This window comes from Ambystoma mexicanum, chromosome 7q, assembly GCF_040938575.1.
Source record: "Ambystoma mexicanum isolate Mex_15411 chromosome 7q, UKY_AmexF1_1, whole genome shotgun sequence".
Classification (NCBI taxonomy): domain Eukaryota; kingdom Metazoa; phylum Chordata; class Amphibia; order Caudata; family Ambystomatidae; genus Ambystoma; species Ambystoma mexicanum.
Window position 1 is genome coordinate 250238426 of NC_090941.1, and position 18669 is coordinate 250257094.

Sequence of the window (18669 nt, forward strand, 5' to 3'; positions counted from 1 at the left end):
GTTCGCACCTGTGCATTCAGTGTCATTACTGGGTTGGTAGGTGGAGTGGAGGTGCTAGATGGAGGTACACTGCACTGTGCCTTTGGGAGAATTGCTGTCTTTTATGGTATTTAACTTGTAATATTGTGGAATTAGCACTGTCTTCTTTGGTGCTAATTCTTGCAGTGAAAGTTGCACTGGAGATATTACTGCAAATTTAATTGTGCCAATTTTTCTATGGTGCTAAACCCTCCACTGGATTTAATGATAGTGGAATTACCACCGTTCGCGGTAAACTAATGCTGTTACTGCCACTTTTTTCCATTACTGCTGAACATTTACTGAAGCTAATCGTGTTGCTAGGTTTGGCAATTAACTAGACAATTGCTGCGCTCCAAAGTATCAAGAAGCCATGCACACATATAGCAGCATCCATGTCCCATTCACTCCAACAGAAACTTATGCAACGCGGGAGAGTCCCTTGAAGGGAAAAAGCCTATAGCAAGATGTTGCCCACTAGAATTGCCAATGATAGTCACCAGCAAACATATAACAATCGACGGTGCTACGCGACTCATACAGAGAACAGAGAACTTTCTGCCACTTGATCCCTGCGAAAGCCTATGGTCTCTTTTTGGCACATGAGGATTTGCATACATGATGATGACTTTGATGAGGAATCAGATGGGAACATTTGAGTAAACCAGTCATAGAAATGAAAAAAAAGCAAGGTCTATTCACCGGAGGGACAGTTCGGTACTTTCAGCGTTGCAGCAATTAGTCGTTTTCATTGCAAACACATAATACTGCAATGTATAGTTGCATTTATTACCAATATCAGCCTTGAACTCGCTCATGTATCTGCATTAAGTTGAGTGTCCTGGTTTCTTTAAGGGATGCAATTTATTTTATTTTTATATTGGGATTGCCTTTTCAGCCCAAAGTGACGGCCACACATGGCACCCTAGCACACAAAAAAACAATCACTAAGTGCCCGCGCCGAGTATGCCCTGGCTGAGTATTTCTTTGTTGGGAAGAAATCCGAGCATTGAATTGGGTAGTAGAACGGTTAAATGTTAACCCCTGAAGTGGAAGAGTTCTTGTCATGTGAAAGTGTGCAGTGTGAGCTCTTCACAGAATTCTTTTGTTGTTCCTTTATAGGCATATGAAGACGATTAAGAGACGTATTTACACGAACACTGAAGCTAGCCTGTGATTTGATTGAATGATGTTATATAATGTTGAATGACTCCACAAAGCTCATTGTTGTGACAAAAGAATGGATGTTCTTTCAATTAACTTGAAGAAAGTACAGCTTATTTGTCCTGTAAAGATGATGAAAAGCTATGTTCAAGGATCTGTCTGTGTGAATGATAGATTTGTTGTTCTATTCAGACAGCTTTTTTTCAGTGCAGAGACAGGGCACTGGAACAATGGTGTGTGATTGTGCCCAACTGCAACAAGTCGAGGCCCTCAGCTCAGAGTGAAGGTAAGATATTGAGTGTGTGTGTGTGTGTGTGTGTGTGTGTGTGTGTTGGCGTGCGTGCGTGCGTGTGTGTGTGTGTGTGGCTTTGGATCGTGACTTTGCCATATTCTCTTCCTGTACTTGATTTGTTTGTCTGCAGAAATTGTTTACAAATATTTAGGCGCTCATTTTTAAAGTCACCAGTGCGTAAAGAAACATGCAAAGGGTAGCGGGGAAGTTAATGGAGAGTTACATTTCCAGCACTCTTTTCTCTCTCTCTATAAAAAGCCACTAGCATGTTATCATGATATTTTCAAGCTGGTGTAAAAGTGGGATCTTTGTGATCACTGTGCGCCCGGAAATACCACATTTGAAAATTCCGAAGGCAAAGATGCAGGCATGCAGTGGTCACATATATATCGGTACCATTGTGGAATGACACAATCCCTGCCCGAACCCGTTATAGCAAACAAGTGGAGTGGGGAACACCACTGGAACCCCTGATCCCCTTGTGCGATATAATGTCAGTGCTTCTTACACAGAAGTCTTCACTGATATCCTCTTCCCTGTACCCTTTCCAGATTTAGGGATGCCGCATCTCATCTCAACTGTTTGTTTGTTTGTTTATTTATTTAGTATGGCGTGCAAAACCCAGAGGTAACAGGGCGCAAGATAGGATTACATAAAAACTTAGTTGCAGGATAAGGCACACATGAGCAAAGAACAACAAAAAAGAGGCATAGCAGTACATTGCGTGGAGTGTACATATATACATATAGTTAAACAGATGCTTACATATTTACATATTTAGTGCTGTGCATAGGGGCAGTTTGGTTGCACTTACATATTTACATATTTAAAGCTGTGCATGGCAGTCAGGTTAGAACAACGGCATGGGCAGATGAGATGGCAGGGTTAGTCATGAGGATCATTGGCCCGCAACCAGGTGAGGGTGTTTCGCCTGAGGCTATAGTAGGATTGGTCTGTCCTAATGTTGAGTGGGTGGGCGTTACAGTATTGGGCTGCCAAGACAGGGAAGCTACTGCCGCTGGTTTTCTTTAGTCTGAAATTGGGTACCTGCAGGCAGTAAGAGTTAATCAATCTGGTGGGGCGGGTGGAGGTTTTTTTCTTTATTCTGGATGCGAGAGGGGGGGCCTGTGTTGTTTAAGCATTTGTAAGTGAGTGAAGCCGTTTTGAGAGTGATGCGGTCAGAGATTTTGAGCCATTTGTGTTCTCTCCTTTTGTTGGAGATGTGTTCCTTAGAGGGTAGGTTGAGGGCTGTTCTGAGAGCGTTATTTTGTAGTGTCTGTAGTTTGTTGGTTATGTATTTGTTGGCTCCTAGGTACATGGCGTTGCAATAGTTCAGTCTGGATAGTATTAGGGTGTTGGCTATGATGATGCAGCAAGCTTGGGTGAGGAAGGCTCTACTTGCCCTGATTAGCTTGCATGTGTAGGCAGTGGAGGATGCTAGTGAGTTGACTTGTTTTTTTAGTGACATGGTTGCATCAAGGTGAAAGTCTAGTGTTTTCACTGTTTTGGCCACTGTGATGGTATTGCCATCAATGTTGAAGGCCTTATAGTTGGAACTGAGTTTTCTTAGATTGGTATTGGATCCAAGGAGCAGGATTTCGGTTTTCTCATCATTCAGGCATAAGCTGTGTGTGGCCATCCATGCCTGAATGATGAGATATATTTTGTTTACCAAGGCCGTATCTGAAACGCAGTTGCCCGAAAGAGGTATGAGGATCTGGGTGTCATCTGCATAATTGGTATATGAGACACCCAGTCTGTCCAACTTGTCAAGTAGGGGCTTGGTAAAGATGTTGTAGAGGGTGGGAGAGACGCAGGACCCCTGGGGTACCACACAAATTATTTTAATGGGGTCTGCTGAGGCTAGGGTAGAGAAGACCCTCATGGTTCGGTTGTCCAAGAATGATTGGATCCAGGCTATGGCCTCTTTTGAGAAGTGGGCAGCTGAGGCCAGGTGTTCGCACAGGACTGCGTGATCCACCAGGTCGAATGCTGCCGACAGGTCGAGGAGGAGCAACATGGCGGTGTTCCCTTTGTCGTTAATCTCATTGATCTGGGTTTTAAGATTGATTAAGGCTGTCTAGGTACCGTGCTGCGGTCTGAAGCCCGATTGGTGGGTGCCTAATAGTTTGTGAGTTTCAAGATATTGCTGAATTTGCAGGTATGCTACTCTGTCTATTATCTTTAACAGGAATGGCACTGTGGTGATGGGCCTGTAATTGGTGGGAATAGCAGGGTCTAGGGTTTGCTTCTTGAGGAGAGGCAGGACCCAAGATTCTTTGAGGTTACTTGGTATGGTGTTAGAGGAGAACGATTCATTGATCAGCTTAGTTATAAAGGGGGCTAGGTCCCTAGCAGCATCCTTGATTATCTGGGGAGGGCAGTTGTCGCCTTTGCAGTTAGATGGTTTAAGTGAGGCTATAACTCTTTCTGTTTCTGGGATATATATTTTGGTGAATCTGAAGAGATTCTGGCCTGGAGGGCTGGTTATTTTGACGTGGTTGCTGTGAGATGCTTCATTGGTGGTGAGGGAGTCTTTTTTCAATGCGATTTTAGTTTGGAGAGTTTTGATTTTATTAGTTAGGGCATTTTGTATGCTGGTGCACCATACTTTGTCCTTAATTATATTGTCTGGTGAGGGTATAGGGGGTTCTAGTTCCCTTAGTATGGCAAATAGTTCTCTGGTGTTGGAGCTAGATTTTTCGATTCTTTCATTGAAGAGATTCTTTTTTGTGAGAAGAATTTCTTTTTTATAGTTGTTTGCATAAAGTTTAAGTTGTGGTTTGTTCTCTTCTGTAGGGGTATTGCGCCATTGGCTTTCGAGTTTCCTCTTGTGCAATCTAAGTTCTTTCAGATGTGGGGTGAATCAGGTGTTCAGGTGGGCTTGCTGTTTGCTTTTTTGCAGTTTAAGAGGCGCAATGATATCTAGTCCTTTCTTTATGGCATTGTTATAGTTTTCTACTAGACACTCTGGATTTAGGTTATTGGGAAGAGCATTGAGGGTTGGTAGTAGTAGTGGTAGGATATTGTCAGGGGTAATGTTGTTTTTTGTTGCTCTAGTAGGCAGTGGTGGTGCCATGATTTTTTCTTTGTTGACTTCTTTATTGAGAGATAAGGTGAAGTCAATGAGGTGATGGTCTGTCCAGTGTTGGGGAGCGGTTTTGTTGATGACGGTGTCGCAGTTCAGAGTGGCGATCCAGTCCAAGGTCCTACCTTTATTATGGATGGGGGTAAGCACTCGTTGGATTAGGCCGTGTTCATCTAGCATGTTAGCTATAGCTTGTGCTGGTTTGTCGTCAGGGCCGTTTAAACCTAGATTCAAGTTGCCTAGCAATAATATTTGGGTGGTGTCTTCTATGTTGTTGGCTAGGAGGCTGGATAGGTCTGCTTCGAATGAGCCAATGGGGCCAGGTGGCCTGAATATTAGATAAATGGTTAAGGTGCGACAGTTGGAGATGGGTGGCTGTTTGGCTCTTACTAAGGTACATTGGCCCTCATTACGACCCTGGCGGATTTTTTCCGCCATCAGCGGACTTTTCCGCCATGGCGCAAAGTCCCTTTACGCCATGGCGGATGGCGGACTTACCGCCCCATTCCGAGGTTGGCGGGGCGGTAAGTCCCCATTGACCCATTTACCCTTCCCCATTCCCATTTCGGCCCCATAGGGCTCAATGGGAGTGGAGAAGGTGTTAATTACGCCACCGTACACTACGGTGGCGTAATTAACACCGAGGTCCCATAGCGCCATGGATTTTTACGCCCGCAAAAAGCGGGCGGAAAAGTGACCATGGCGCTCTGGGAACTCGTAGTTGGCGGTAAGGGGTCGGCGCAGCTAACGCTGGCGTAAACCCCTTACCGCCAGGGTCGTAATGAGGCCCATTGTGCGGTTTGGCATGTGCAAATAGACAAAGCGGTTCACCTAAAATCAGAAATCACGCTCAGGCTAAAAATGGCATGTGCAAGTTAGACAAAGCGCTTCACCTAAATACAGAAATCACGTTCAGGCTAAGAATGGCATGTGCAAATGGACAAAGCGGTTCACCTAAATTCAGAAATCACGCTAAAAATGGCATGTGCAAATGGACAAAGTGGTTCACCTAAATACAGAAATCACGCTCAGGCTAAGAATGGCATGTGCAAATGGACAAAGGGGTTCACCTAAATTCAGAAATCACGCTAAAAATGGCATGTGCAAATGGACAAGGTGGTTCACCTAAATACAGAAATCACGCTCAGGCTAAAATTGGCATGTGCACGTAGACAAAGTGGTTCACCTAAATACAGAAATCACGCTCAGGCTAAAAATGGCATGTGCAAATAGACAAAGCGGTTCATCTAAATACAGAAATCACACTCAGGCTAAAAATGGCATGTGCACATAGACAAAGCGGTTCACCTAAATACAGAAGTCACGCTCAGGCTAAAAATGGCATGTGCAAATAGACAAAGCGGTTCATCTAAATACAGAAATCACACTCAGGCTAAAAATGGCATGTGCACATAGACAAAGCGGTTCACCTAAATACAGAAATCATGCTAAAAATGGCATGTGCAAATGGACAAAGGGGTTCACCTAAATTCAACTCTCTCTCCTTTCACATCCTCTTCCATTAACGTTGGCACCATGTGGTAAGTCCACTTGGCCGGCTTCTCATCTTCACATTTCTTCATTAATGTCTACCACACAGGTACTATCCTGGTCCAGGGTCCTCAGCCCAACCTCCTTCTCTTTGACCGAATCCCGCCATCACTCATTAACTTATTTCCCTCTCCTGCCTCTCCCCCCACTACTCTCTCTATCCTTCCCCCTCTGACTGGTGTACCACGCCCCTGTACCCACCTCAGAAAACCTTGAAAGGCAGAAACCTTCTCCATCTGGTGATTCTTAACACCCGCTCAGCCAAAAAACAATACGCCGACATCTGAATCCTTCTTGAAGACAATGACCTTGACATTCTCGCTCTCACCAACACATGTTTCAATGCCAGCTCAGTCACTGCTTTTTACTCCCTCCTCCCTGACGGCTTGAAGATCATTTCCAAGCCTCAACCTCACTGTGCTGGTGGTGGGGTTGCCTTAATCTTCCCTGAGTAGGTTCCTTCTTCCATCCTACCCTGCCAGCTCTATTCTCATTTGAGAGCCTGGTGTGCAAGTTGGTCATATCTCCCTTCTCCACCCTGACCATTGCTACCATTTATCGGTCTCCAGGTGATAACACCCTGTTCCTCACTGAATGGGCTGATTTCTGTTCTTCCTTAATTTCATCCACCTCCAATCTCCTCCTCTTGGGTGATTTCAACATCCAATCTGACTCCCCTGTCACAGCAACCACTCTTTTCACTGATCTCTGCACCTCTCTATCCCTCTCCATTCTCTTGTCTGCTCCATCCCACTTGGCTGGACACACTCTGGATGCCCTCTTCCACTCTGACCTCTCTCCCTCCTCCACACTGGTCACCCCTCTCCCTTGGTCAGACCATTCTCTCCTCTCCTCCCACCTGGTTCCCTTTGCCCTCTGATCGCACCCCAAAAAGCCCTGCCAACCTCGTTCATCAACATCAACCTGATGAAAGTGAAACAAGTGTCAGCTGCTGCCCCTGCTTCCAACTTCATCCCACATTACCCACTTACCTCAGGTTATACCACCTACTCAGCTCTCAACAACCTACACTTGCCCATCACCGATACTCTTGACATTCTTGCCCCAGTAATGAGGATCCACCTAAAAGCGCACCACTAAGCATAACACCTGGTATAACTCAGAACTTTTGGCCCTGAAATGAAAGTGCAGAGTGGCGGAATGGAAGTGGCAAACCTCAGGCTCATCCACTGACAAACTGGCCTGCTGCCTGCTACAAAGGCAATACAGACTCTCCATCCATGCCAAGAAAAGAGTCCACATACAGGCACAGGTTTCCAGTGCAACCAGAACACAGCAGAACGTTTCAGGATCTGCAGCGAACTAGCCAACAAATCCACAGTCTCCTCCTCCACTTTTCTTTCCAATGCCCTCCACAATGCACTGGCCACTCACTTCATCACCAAAACTCAGGACATCCTGAATACCATTGTTATTCACCTTCCCAACCCATCCCACACACCCTTGGCTCTCTTGGCCCCTCACGCTCCTTCCTCCTCCTTCTCCCCATTCTGCCTTGTCACACCTGAAAAAGTTACCAGAGTTGTCTGCTCCATGAAGGTCTCTTCTAAACAGGTTTCCCCTTGCTCATCCAGAACCATCAAGGACAACATTGGCTCTCTTGTCCCCGCACTCACTGATTTCTGTAATCACTCTTTTGCCACTGGATCTTCCCCTCTTCCCTCAAGCACTCCCTTGTGCGCAGCCTTCTGAAAAAAAACCTTCAGTAGACTGCACCTGTTTTACCAACTACAATCCTATTTCCATCACCACCTTCCTGCGGAAACTGCTGCAGAAGCTCGCCCTACCCCAACTCAACCCGCACACAAATTTGTTGGTGGTCCCCACAACAATCAATCTGGATTCCGAGAAACCAGATGCACGGAAACTGCTCTTCTGAACACCGGTGAAGAATTGCTTGCATCTCTGGACTCCAACTCCCCAGCTGTCTTCATCCCACTCAATCTCTCCTCTGCATTTGACATGGTCAACCATTCCATACTCATCTCCTCCTTTTCCCCCAACATCCAGTGCTCTGCAGATGGCACACAAGTTTTTTTCAAACTTCCTGCTGACTCTCTTGCACTTCTATCATCCCTGACTGCCTATCTGCCATCCAGTACTGGTGCACCTCCAACGCTCTCTGCCTCCATGCCTGTAAAACTGATATCCTTCCCATTGGGACCCTTGCTCCCTCCTCCTTCCGTTCTCTCTGGCCTTCCTCCATGGGCTCTCCACCTGCTCCTTCTTCTGAAATCAGAAACATTGGAGTAATCTTCGACTGCTCTCTTGCCTTCCTTCCTCGCACTCAGGACATTGCCAAGACATCCGACTTTCAGATCTTCCTTCTCAAAGAAATTCTCCCATTTCTCACTTTGCCCCAGAGGTTCAATGTTAACCCAGCCCTGGCTTTCTCTAGGCCTGACTATTGTAATAGCGTCCTCCTGAATCTACCTTGTTCCACTCTGCTAATCCAGAATCGGGCAGCAAGACTCATTCTTGACCTTACGCCCAGGGGCTGCATCGCTCCTGCCCTAAAATGTCTTTACTGGCTCCCGTTTGCTGCACGGACTAAATAAAAAATCACTCTGCATCATCCACAAGGCTGTCTGGACCAAGGGACCACACTATCTTCAACTTTATCTTACTAAATACTCTCCATCTAGACTTCTATAGTTCCTCTGGCACCAACTCTTTGGGTGTAAAGCGGGAAGGAGGTCGATTGCTTGCCTCCGCTGGCTCCCTCCTATGGAAAAGCCCCCCACTCCCCATGCACCTTGAGCAGGACTTTCTTAAATTCTGGAAGCTCCTCAAGACATTCCTCTTTAGCTCCTCCTTCCCTTCTTCTCTCCTTTGCTAATCTCACAGTTTCCAGTATTTGTGGCCTGGGCCCTTATGCATCCTCAGGGCCTTTGACCTCCCACACCCGACTGCCCCAACTTCTGTCTACTCTCAGCACTTGCCTCGACAACCCCCTGCCCTGGAGGTTTGCACTTACACCCAACGCGGCTCCTGGCATGTAGCACTCACCATACCATGCACTTCAACTGTGACTCACCCACAAGCATGGACACTCCAGCACCTACGCCCTCTGTCCTCTTCCTTGCTTCACGTGCATGTTCTGAATACTCACAAGGCATAGTAGATTTGTCAATTTTCCTTTTTTCCTCCACTGTTTTTAATATTTTTGTTCCCTCCCATTGCCCTGTAAGCGCTTTGAAACAGTATTTACTTGCTGTATAAGCAACTAACAAGTGAAGAATTTATAAATGGGGATTAAGCATTTTTGACTACTGCAAATGTGCAGTAAACAAACATGTGTTTTTTTTCCCACAGTATTTTAGCATGATACTGTAAAAGTGTACAGGTTAATTACACATGCAATTGCACCTTTGGAGAATACCTTAGCGTGCCAATGATTAAAACTGCATGAATGGGGGCTGTTTGCACAAAAGTGCCAATGTAATGATTCCCCTGTGGGCAACATGCTATTTCTTTTGAAAATGAGCTCAAATATGATTCTGCCAGTAGGCTATGTAGCCAGTGGATAATTTGGGTGATCTGAATTAAATTGTATTGTTAATATCTGTTTTCCAATTTAACTCTATCTCTTCTACTCCTTGTCAAACATGTTCTATCACAACCAGTATTGTCTAATTAAAGATACTGTGATTACATTCTTTTCTGGCAAGAAGAAGTACAAGGAAAGTGAAGGCTGCTAAACCCTATGCTTATACATGTACCACAACTCAGCTCAGAGGTGTTGTAACTATAAAGCAGGTGTACCTGTTTCATCTTTGTTTTGGAAGTAGGAGTTAAGACCAGGCTATAATCAAACAGGCTTAACAGGGAAAAATACTAAAAATCATCCCTGCATGATGTTAATTCCCCCATCCCATGCCTGCTATGCAAGCTGCAAAGGGTCTTGCAATATTGTTTAACTGTGAAAGGTAGTTTCCTAAGAAACAAAACAGTTTTTTTTAGTATTTTGTGATTTTGTAATTTTGTTGCATTTTTTTGTTTTTTTGCAGGAGAGGCAAATTAGGATGGGGGAGGGAAGAGAGGACATGGGAGCACCCACGGAGATGAAGGGACATAGTACTGTGACCCTCGAAAGGTATGGTTCAACAGCATTCTGAATGGTCGCAAAGGCAGCTGCCGTTATCCTCTACCCCACAGGAGTAGCCTGTGTGGTTGCAGGAGCAGTCGAGGAAGATGGGCTAGAGCTTGTTAACCTACTTTTCACTGATAGAGGAACAGCCTTTCTCTGAGCACTTTGGTGGTTGGATCTAGAGTGGTGCCACATGTAGGTGGTCGTGTAGAAGTAAAGACCAGTATGATCCAGCACTCAAAGGTGGTGAAAAACTGCCACACCCTTGATTCATGCCATATGCCGGAGGTAGGCACTACTTCTACCTCGTCTTCCTCTTCCTCTTCAGCATCACTGTGCCTGTTCCTCTCTCCATGCCCTCCAGATGCTGATGGTACTGGTGGTTGTGGTGGTCCCTGGGGTGGCGGAATGGCCATGACAGACACCATTGTTTGTATGTTCAAAGTATCCTGCAAGATGGGCTCCAAATATGTTCTCTCTTGGTCTGCCAGATTGAGAATGACTAAAAGAAATGTGTGGGTCCATTCAGAGGAAACAACGGTGGACCTTGCGACTGTCCGTGGACTATCACATCAAATGTAAGACTTGGAAAGTTGTAACAAGTTGACAGATTAAATAAGAATGGGTCCAGCAGCTCTGGAAGAGTAAACCTTTGTGATGTCATATTTGATGTCTTGGGTGTTAGTCTTAGCAATGCATAGTGGTGGCACAAGTTAAAGTAAAAAAAAAAACGTTCTTAAAGGTACGTTATAGTTGCAAGTAAAACAGAAACACCCCACAAATTTGCCAGTTATCGTAAGCTAAACAACTGAAACTTGTGCAACCTATCATGAGGTACTTAATGTATTAAAGAATGTACTTATCTAAACAAAATATTATATTGGAGTGTTGGAGAGCAACCGCTAAAATGAGCCCAGGAAGGACATGCCAATAAGTACCAAAGTCAGAGGCCACTGCCTAACTTCTGTGGCACAGCAATCCCAAGAGTGGAGTGCACCGCTGCCAGGCAGTGTGTTCGCAATAACAGTGCTGAAAAAAGGGTGGGGTTCTGATGTTGACTAGGTATCAGGCCTGCAACCTGTCAGGTTTATGAGTGACAAAGCCACCAGTTTCAGTGGCAGTACCCTGAGTTTATAAGTAAGGGAGAGAGGGAAAGAGAAAAACAATGTTTTAAAAGTTCTCACAACTTGAGGAATTCCAGCTGAAGACTAAGAGGTGCTGGGAGCCTGTTCCCAAGACAGGCACCAGCCGAACAGAGAGACTTTCCTCCACTCTCTGTTTCAACAAGTGTTTAACAAGCTGAGCATTCAAGTTACATGAGTGTAGAGCTCTAGCAGGGAAATATTAAGGGAGACCAACTTGTAAACAGCATGCTCCCAGGCCCAAAAAGTCTTCTGAATAATACACAGCACTTTCAATTTCATCCTTGTGACCAGTGTAGAGATTTTAGTGCTGCAGACATATGATTCCTGAGCTTGAGGCCAAGAATAAGTCTTGTCACCCTATTCTGGATTAACTGAAGGGGGTGTACATGACAAAGTGGGAGATTGAGGAAGAGGCTGTTCCAGTAGTCCAGTATAGACCCCTGGGAAACACTGTAGAGAATTAGATGGTGGAGGAGAAACGGCTCAGTTGCAAAGGGCAGTTAATGACGGAAGAGGTGAGCCAGTGCAGTGCCCGGTCCATAATGCCAAAGGTATCATGAAGCTGTTGAATAAGAATACCATGGTGACATTGACGATCACTATGCTCAATTATACTACAATAATAAATACCATCTACACTTCAATTATATCATTCCACCGTATTACAAATATGATATACCCACCTTATAGTACGTATATTAACTATACACAAATTACTATACTACATGTGGCCAGACATAATATTCGTTGAGGCATGGCAACCTATTCCACTCCTCCACCCTTCCCAGGCTTCCTTTCATCCACAAAATACCCCCAAATATATTTTGCAGACTTCTTTTCCTCACCACACTGTCCTCGGACAAAGACCATGTTCTACCCATCTAATATAGCCACTGTTTCAAAAATGATAATGCACCTCACATTTTGAAACATCCAATTAACGTGCACCTCTCTACAAAGTTTGCTCACCATTCGTCTGAGTGGCGGCAAAGTTATAAGCTACCCAAAAAGTACTCTTTCTATAAATTGAGCAACTTAACCAATAACATTATTACCATTCATTCTATAAACATCCCACCCTCCCTGTTGATCACTTTATATAAATTCCAAATTCTCACATTTCTGTTTCTCATTCTGATACCCCATCACTTTGATAAATTCATTTATTATTGTACTATAAATGTCTTCTATATTATAAATTTCTTTTGCACTGTGTCTGCACATGTCTTGTTTCGCATAATGCCCTTTTAATTAGTCCATGGACAGCACGCCATTTTGAAGACATTCATTTGCAAGCACCCAGCGTCTGCCACTCAACGGGGTCAGCAAACAACCATCGCCACAGACATATCCAGATGTCATCATGTAACTGCTACCTAGCAGCATGACAATGTGACCGCAGACAGTGTCCATCACCATGGACAGCTTGAAACTGGATTTTCGGCCAATCTACAATATTTCAATTTCAACGTTTACCACTCCACAGCTGGTAGACACATTTGTACTTGATCTGTCAACTTTTTACAACTTTCCAAGGCCTACTTCTGGGTCGGTGCTCTGAATAAGTCTGTTTCTGTGTCACGGAGAAGCACTTATCATCCTCTACCCCATATTCCTTAACCACTTCTGGAGGCTGTCGATCCTTATCTTTCAAGGTTCACAATTCTCTGTATATAGTGAGACACACCGCTCTGCAGAAGGGAGATGATTTGAAGTGCTTTCAAAGCTGCGATCAAGGAGCACAAGAAACAGTGTCCCTACCTCATATTTAAGGGCTGTCCAACTTCCTCTCCTGTCCGCCTGCTTCGCTATATCTGTGGTTGCTACCCCTTCCCTCCCTACTGTCCATTCCCTCCCCCACTTTACCTCCTCATCACTCTGACAAAAAACGAAAATCCCAAAAAAGCGTAAAAGCCAGAAACACAAAAAAAAAGATTCCTTGTGGAGCCACCTTTCACAGATAAAAAAAACAACTAAAAAGAGGACCTTTTTCAATCTTTAAGATCCAATGACACTATTATAGTGCACGGACAGCTGAAAAGTTCCAGGCGCAGAGAACGGGAATTAAAATGAATTATCTTCCGTTTCGTTCAAAAATGGTGTCTCTTAAAATAACCTTTTTTTGTCTTTCTAACTACCATATATTGTTTGATAATTTACTTTTAAATACTTAACTAACCAATGTTCTACTGAAATTCATAATTGTTTCTAACTTTCAGAAAAAGTGTTTCTCATTTTTTCCCAGTAATTCCTTTTTGCTTACTGCTCATAAAAACTGTTTCAATGCATTTTGACAATTTTCAAGAAAAGAACGACAGCCAACATCAGGCAAATGTACTCCATCTCTTCGAAAATGTTGGCACTCTGAAAAGATGTCATTCCAAAATCCTGCAAAAAGCACATACAGCTTTTTTTTACATTGCGCATTGCTTTCTCAATTTGTGGACGAAATACATTATAACGCTTCCACATTTGTCTTTGAGCCATCCGAGATAAAGCAATCTTTGAATGTAGAAATAATTACAACAACTATGAAAATGTATCCTTCATAGCAAGCTGTAATTAAATTCCAATTACATAGCCCAAACTATTGCCACCAGAGTGAAGTACAATGATGTCTGCATGCTTCAAAGTAACCACACACTCACAAAACAGCAGCAAACCACCCACTTTATTCCTCGAACTCCAAACCAGGAAACTTAAAATTATTGAAATCCAAAATTCCCAGGCAATGCACGCTGCTCACAGTACACCTTAAACCAATGGACCCAATAATGAACCCAAGAATCACCCACCAACCAGACACTCTGCTTTCTCAAAGCCATAGCCATAGCCAGTGCACAAAACAAAGATAACTTTTTCTGCCCAGTCTTCCTGTACACTACACCCACAAAACCATTAGTCCCCTTTCCATGCGAGCATCGTTAAACTGCCCAGATTGCACGTACAGTGCTTGTGTACTACACAGTGTCCACGGACGGCATGGCCAATTGAAGAGGTTGGGGAGGTTTAAACTCAATTTAAAGCATGTATTCTATAATGGTGGCTCTCCCAATTCTTCCAAACCAATAGAAGCAGAGATGGCACAAGATTCAGTGTAACCCTTCAATGAATACATCCAAGAATCCCCCACCATCCACCCACCCTGCTTCTTCATAGCCATAGCTACAGACATCTTCACTGCTCCCAAAAAAACCTTTCTTCCTGTATAACACATCCACAGAACCTGATTGGCTGATCCCTCAATGTCTGTGCAGGGCAATGACTATCCGTGGTCTCCACAGTCTCATTTCCATGCCAGGCATCCCTAAAAGACTCAGATGGCATGTGCAGATCTGCAAGCTCCAGTGGTGTCACCGGACATTGTAGTACCCACACTGTGTTTTTTTCACCCATTAGAAATAGCCCCATATGAGTCCCAGGAGGATAGCTCAGCGGCAACGTGCTCACCTTGGAAGCAAGACGACATGAAGCAACACAGTTTCGATCCCCGGGTCCGCGCTTAGAAACCTCTCGGTATTTAAGCGTGTTATAAATACGCAACTAAGACAAAAAAACAATTACACAACTAAAAACCAAACAATTCCTGTAACAGCGCCTCGATGCCTGCAGACTGTGGGAGCGCTTTAAAAATGCAATATATATAAATAAATACATTAACTTTCTTCCACCCCCAACACTTTCCAGGCCCTCTTTCTGCCACCTAAAAACCCAAAATCTGTTTTCCAGATGTTTTTCTCACCGGGCTGTCTGCGGTCAGCGCCCGTGTTCACGGACTCAGTGGCTCCTGCAAACCTTTTTTTCACCTATGAAAACCGCTCCATGTGAACTTTATTTCACTCCCCCAAACTTTCTAGGCCCTTGTTAGGCCACCAAATAACCCGAAAAGTGTTTTCCAGACTTTTTGCTCACCACACTGTCCACAGCCGGAGGCGGCTGTCAGCAAATCCATCATGGCGACCGATTCAAAAATATAACACAGCTCACATTTTTGAACATCCAATCAATCTGTCTGCAGATGTCAGGACGGCCACTGATTGGTCCAGGGGCGTCCGTGGACCTGAATCAGTAAATGAGTCAGCGGACTGGATACAGATATCACACCTTTTTTGTATCTACTTTTTGGCCATGCTTTTCAAAACTACTAGATGGATTTACACCAAATTTTACAAAAGCACGCTTTTGGGACCAAAGTACTCTTTCTATGAGTTGAGCCACTTAACCAATACTACAGGGCCGCTACCGCAGGCCCTGCAATATATATGTCCAGTGAAAAACCTTGTTAAAGGAACATTATGGTTGCAGGACAAAATCTAAAACCAAAGAAATGTTCCAGTTATGGTAAGCTATGCAACCATAACTTGTGTAGCCACCATGCATTGCAAAGACTCACACCCAGGACATATACAACTATTGTGGACCCTGTCATTTATTGATATGTCTATCTGCAAGTGGCAAATACATTATTAATGAGTGAGAACACAAAAATCCACTTCACAGTTTATGCATGTGCAATTTTATTTTTCACTCACTGAGCCTGATGAAACAATTTTTTTGCCATTCTGCATATGTTTATCATCTGTCTCTTTAGTAGACTTACTTTCCTGCACAGAAACCACCTCATGCCTCATTGAAAAACAACAAAAATTAAAAGATATCAGGATAGGACAATCTGGTTGATTAGTGACTAAGTGGCTGATTAATTTAATGATAAATCATTATGTCATCATCTCCAGCAAAATGAAGTGTAGAGGGATGCAAACATTTCACCCGGTAGTCTCTATGTTTCAATGTCGTTGTAGTTTGTTCTTCCCTTTATCAACACAGATACAGCATTTTGTTTAATTTTGTTATTTTTGATTACCTTTCTTTTTTAACTTAATGTAGGTAATCAAACCGGTCTTAGATACCCACTGACTTGATGTAATCAATCCATTATATTGCTAGCATTACTTTACAGAATCAAGGTACCTCACCCGGAACGATTAGTTACATCCTGCTCACATGCTAAAATTATAGTCAATAATGTAATGGGTAAATTAATGCTATAGCACAGTTTTAAAAGAGACTTAAAAGAAGGTACATACATATTTATGTATGCATTTATGTATTTATTTATACAGGGAGGAACAATGCTTTTCCGATCACACTTAAACGTACACAAGATAAGAAATTAGACTTGATGGGAAACCATGAGCTTCTTACAATGGAGTGAGTTTGAGTGACATTCTGTCCAGGTTGTGGGGGGAGAAAATAGAACAGTCACCAGAGGCAATACATGAGTGGACATACATAGATTAAGGACAACCAACATTATATATTCTTAAGTGCAGGTAGGGAGTACGTACAGCTCTGTTAGGGATGTGACCATGATGGATCAAGCGTTAGAGTGGAGGCAGTAGAAAGTGAGAGTCAGAAGGTGAGGGAAAACATGTTCGCTAGAAAGCAGATAATAGATAGGTTATAGGGTGTCTCAGAGACAAGTTGTAGTTTGGATTTGAACAAATTGGTGTTGTCTGTTTCTCAGATGTCGGGGGATAAAAATTCCATACATGTGAGCAAGAAAAGAGAAAGAGCGGATGCGGGCGGATAACAGTATAGATATGTTCATTAAGCATTCAATTTGAGGAAACTTAATTATATTAAACATACCATGAACGGTTTTCATTCATGGATGTGTCAGGGGGTAGCGTTCCTGAGAAAATTGAGCAACTGTATACACAATTATTCATATAAAAGCCAATAGAAACTCCCACCCGAGGAACAGGTAACATCACCGCCCAAAGACCAATAGATACATAGTTCTTATATCATTCTGTAGTAGAAGTAGCACTGATACATTGTTTCATCCAACGTTTCATGTAAAAAGGCCACTTGGTGTCATATATATATATATCAAAATAAACCCTATTCTGCATTGTTCCTCCTGTCTGCTCTGTAATCTGAATTTGAACCAATAGGTATTAATAGAAACCAAATGAAGGAAAGAGGGATGAGGGAGTCGATGAATGAAGAGGTGATCTGGGGTAACAGATTCTGTAGACGGAGATAGAAACATTTTTCCATTTTTGGAAATAAGTTCTCGCTTTTTTTCTTTTTTTAAGCACTCACAAACAACATGTGAGGTCATTTTTAGCAATGAATGGTTTATATCATGTTCTGAGGATGCATATCGGTCATTTGTGTATATAGATATATGCCCACGTCCCTGTCCACCTCGTATCCATCAAAAGGTTAAGAGTTGTATGAGGAACATCCATGTCTACTGAAAAAGAAGAGTAGAGTGAAATAATTCAGTGATGATTATTTTTGATGTCAATATACAGTTATTGTCCAGTAAGTGCATATATGTATTTTCACAACTTCACAATAGTATTATTCAAGGGCTTTGGAATGCTTACCCCTCAGGTGCATAAATGTATAAATATTCAGGTTTGCCCAATCTGGATCAAGAAACATATAGTTAACCACGAGAAAAAGCCATTGAACTTCAAAGTATCCTAACAGGTACCTGTGCTAAATGTGGTGCATATTGGTGGAACCGTATGGAATTTTATAAGGAATAAACTGTTGCACTGCAAATATCTCGCATATGGTGCATCCTATCGCCTTTAAACATGTGTGTTTAAGGTCCTGTTTGTTCCTCGCGTTGAGATGTGTGCAGGTGCTGAAATCCGAGGAAAGGTTTTGGATGGCCAAATGTCATGTATCTAGTGATGTCTGGAGGGTCCTAAAAGGTAACTGTGCAATATTTGGTGCAGATTGGTCGAACAGTGTGGAACTGTATGAGGACCAACACAAACAAACAAACAGATTTTCTGTTTTATATGTATAGATGAGGTATACCATAGAAACATTAGTTGAATGCGTGGACAGGGGCACAGCCTTGTAGGTGAAATACATTAATTTTTCGAGGTTTGAAATGACTTGTGTAGGATCCCTAAAGTGCAGGCCTCACATGAGCATCCCTTTGCATGTCAACTGAAGATCTTTCAACTCTGACTACCGATTAATTAATCTGGAAAAATGTGGATCCCTTTTCTGTGTAATTTCATTTGGAAAATCTTTCAATTCAGCAAAAAGTGATAGAAAAAAACAGCAGCAAACATGTTTTAAGGCAGTGCTTTATGATAATCACTTACGTTATGTCCAGTATCCATCACACTGTAAAGGAAAGCGTTAGATTATGATTGAGTACCTCATTAATTTTAGGTCATGTAGTGGGCCAAAAAGATATTAATATTTGGAATGTAAACATTAAGTTGACAAGCTTTCATGGACACGCTTAGCAATACAGGTG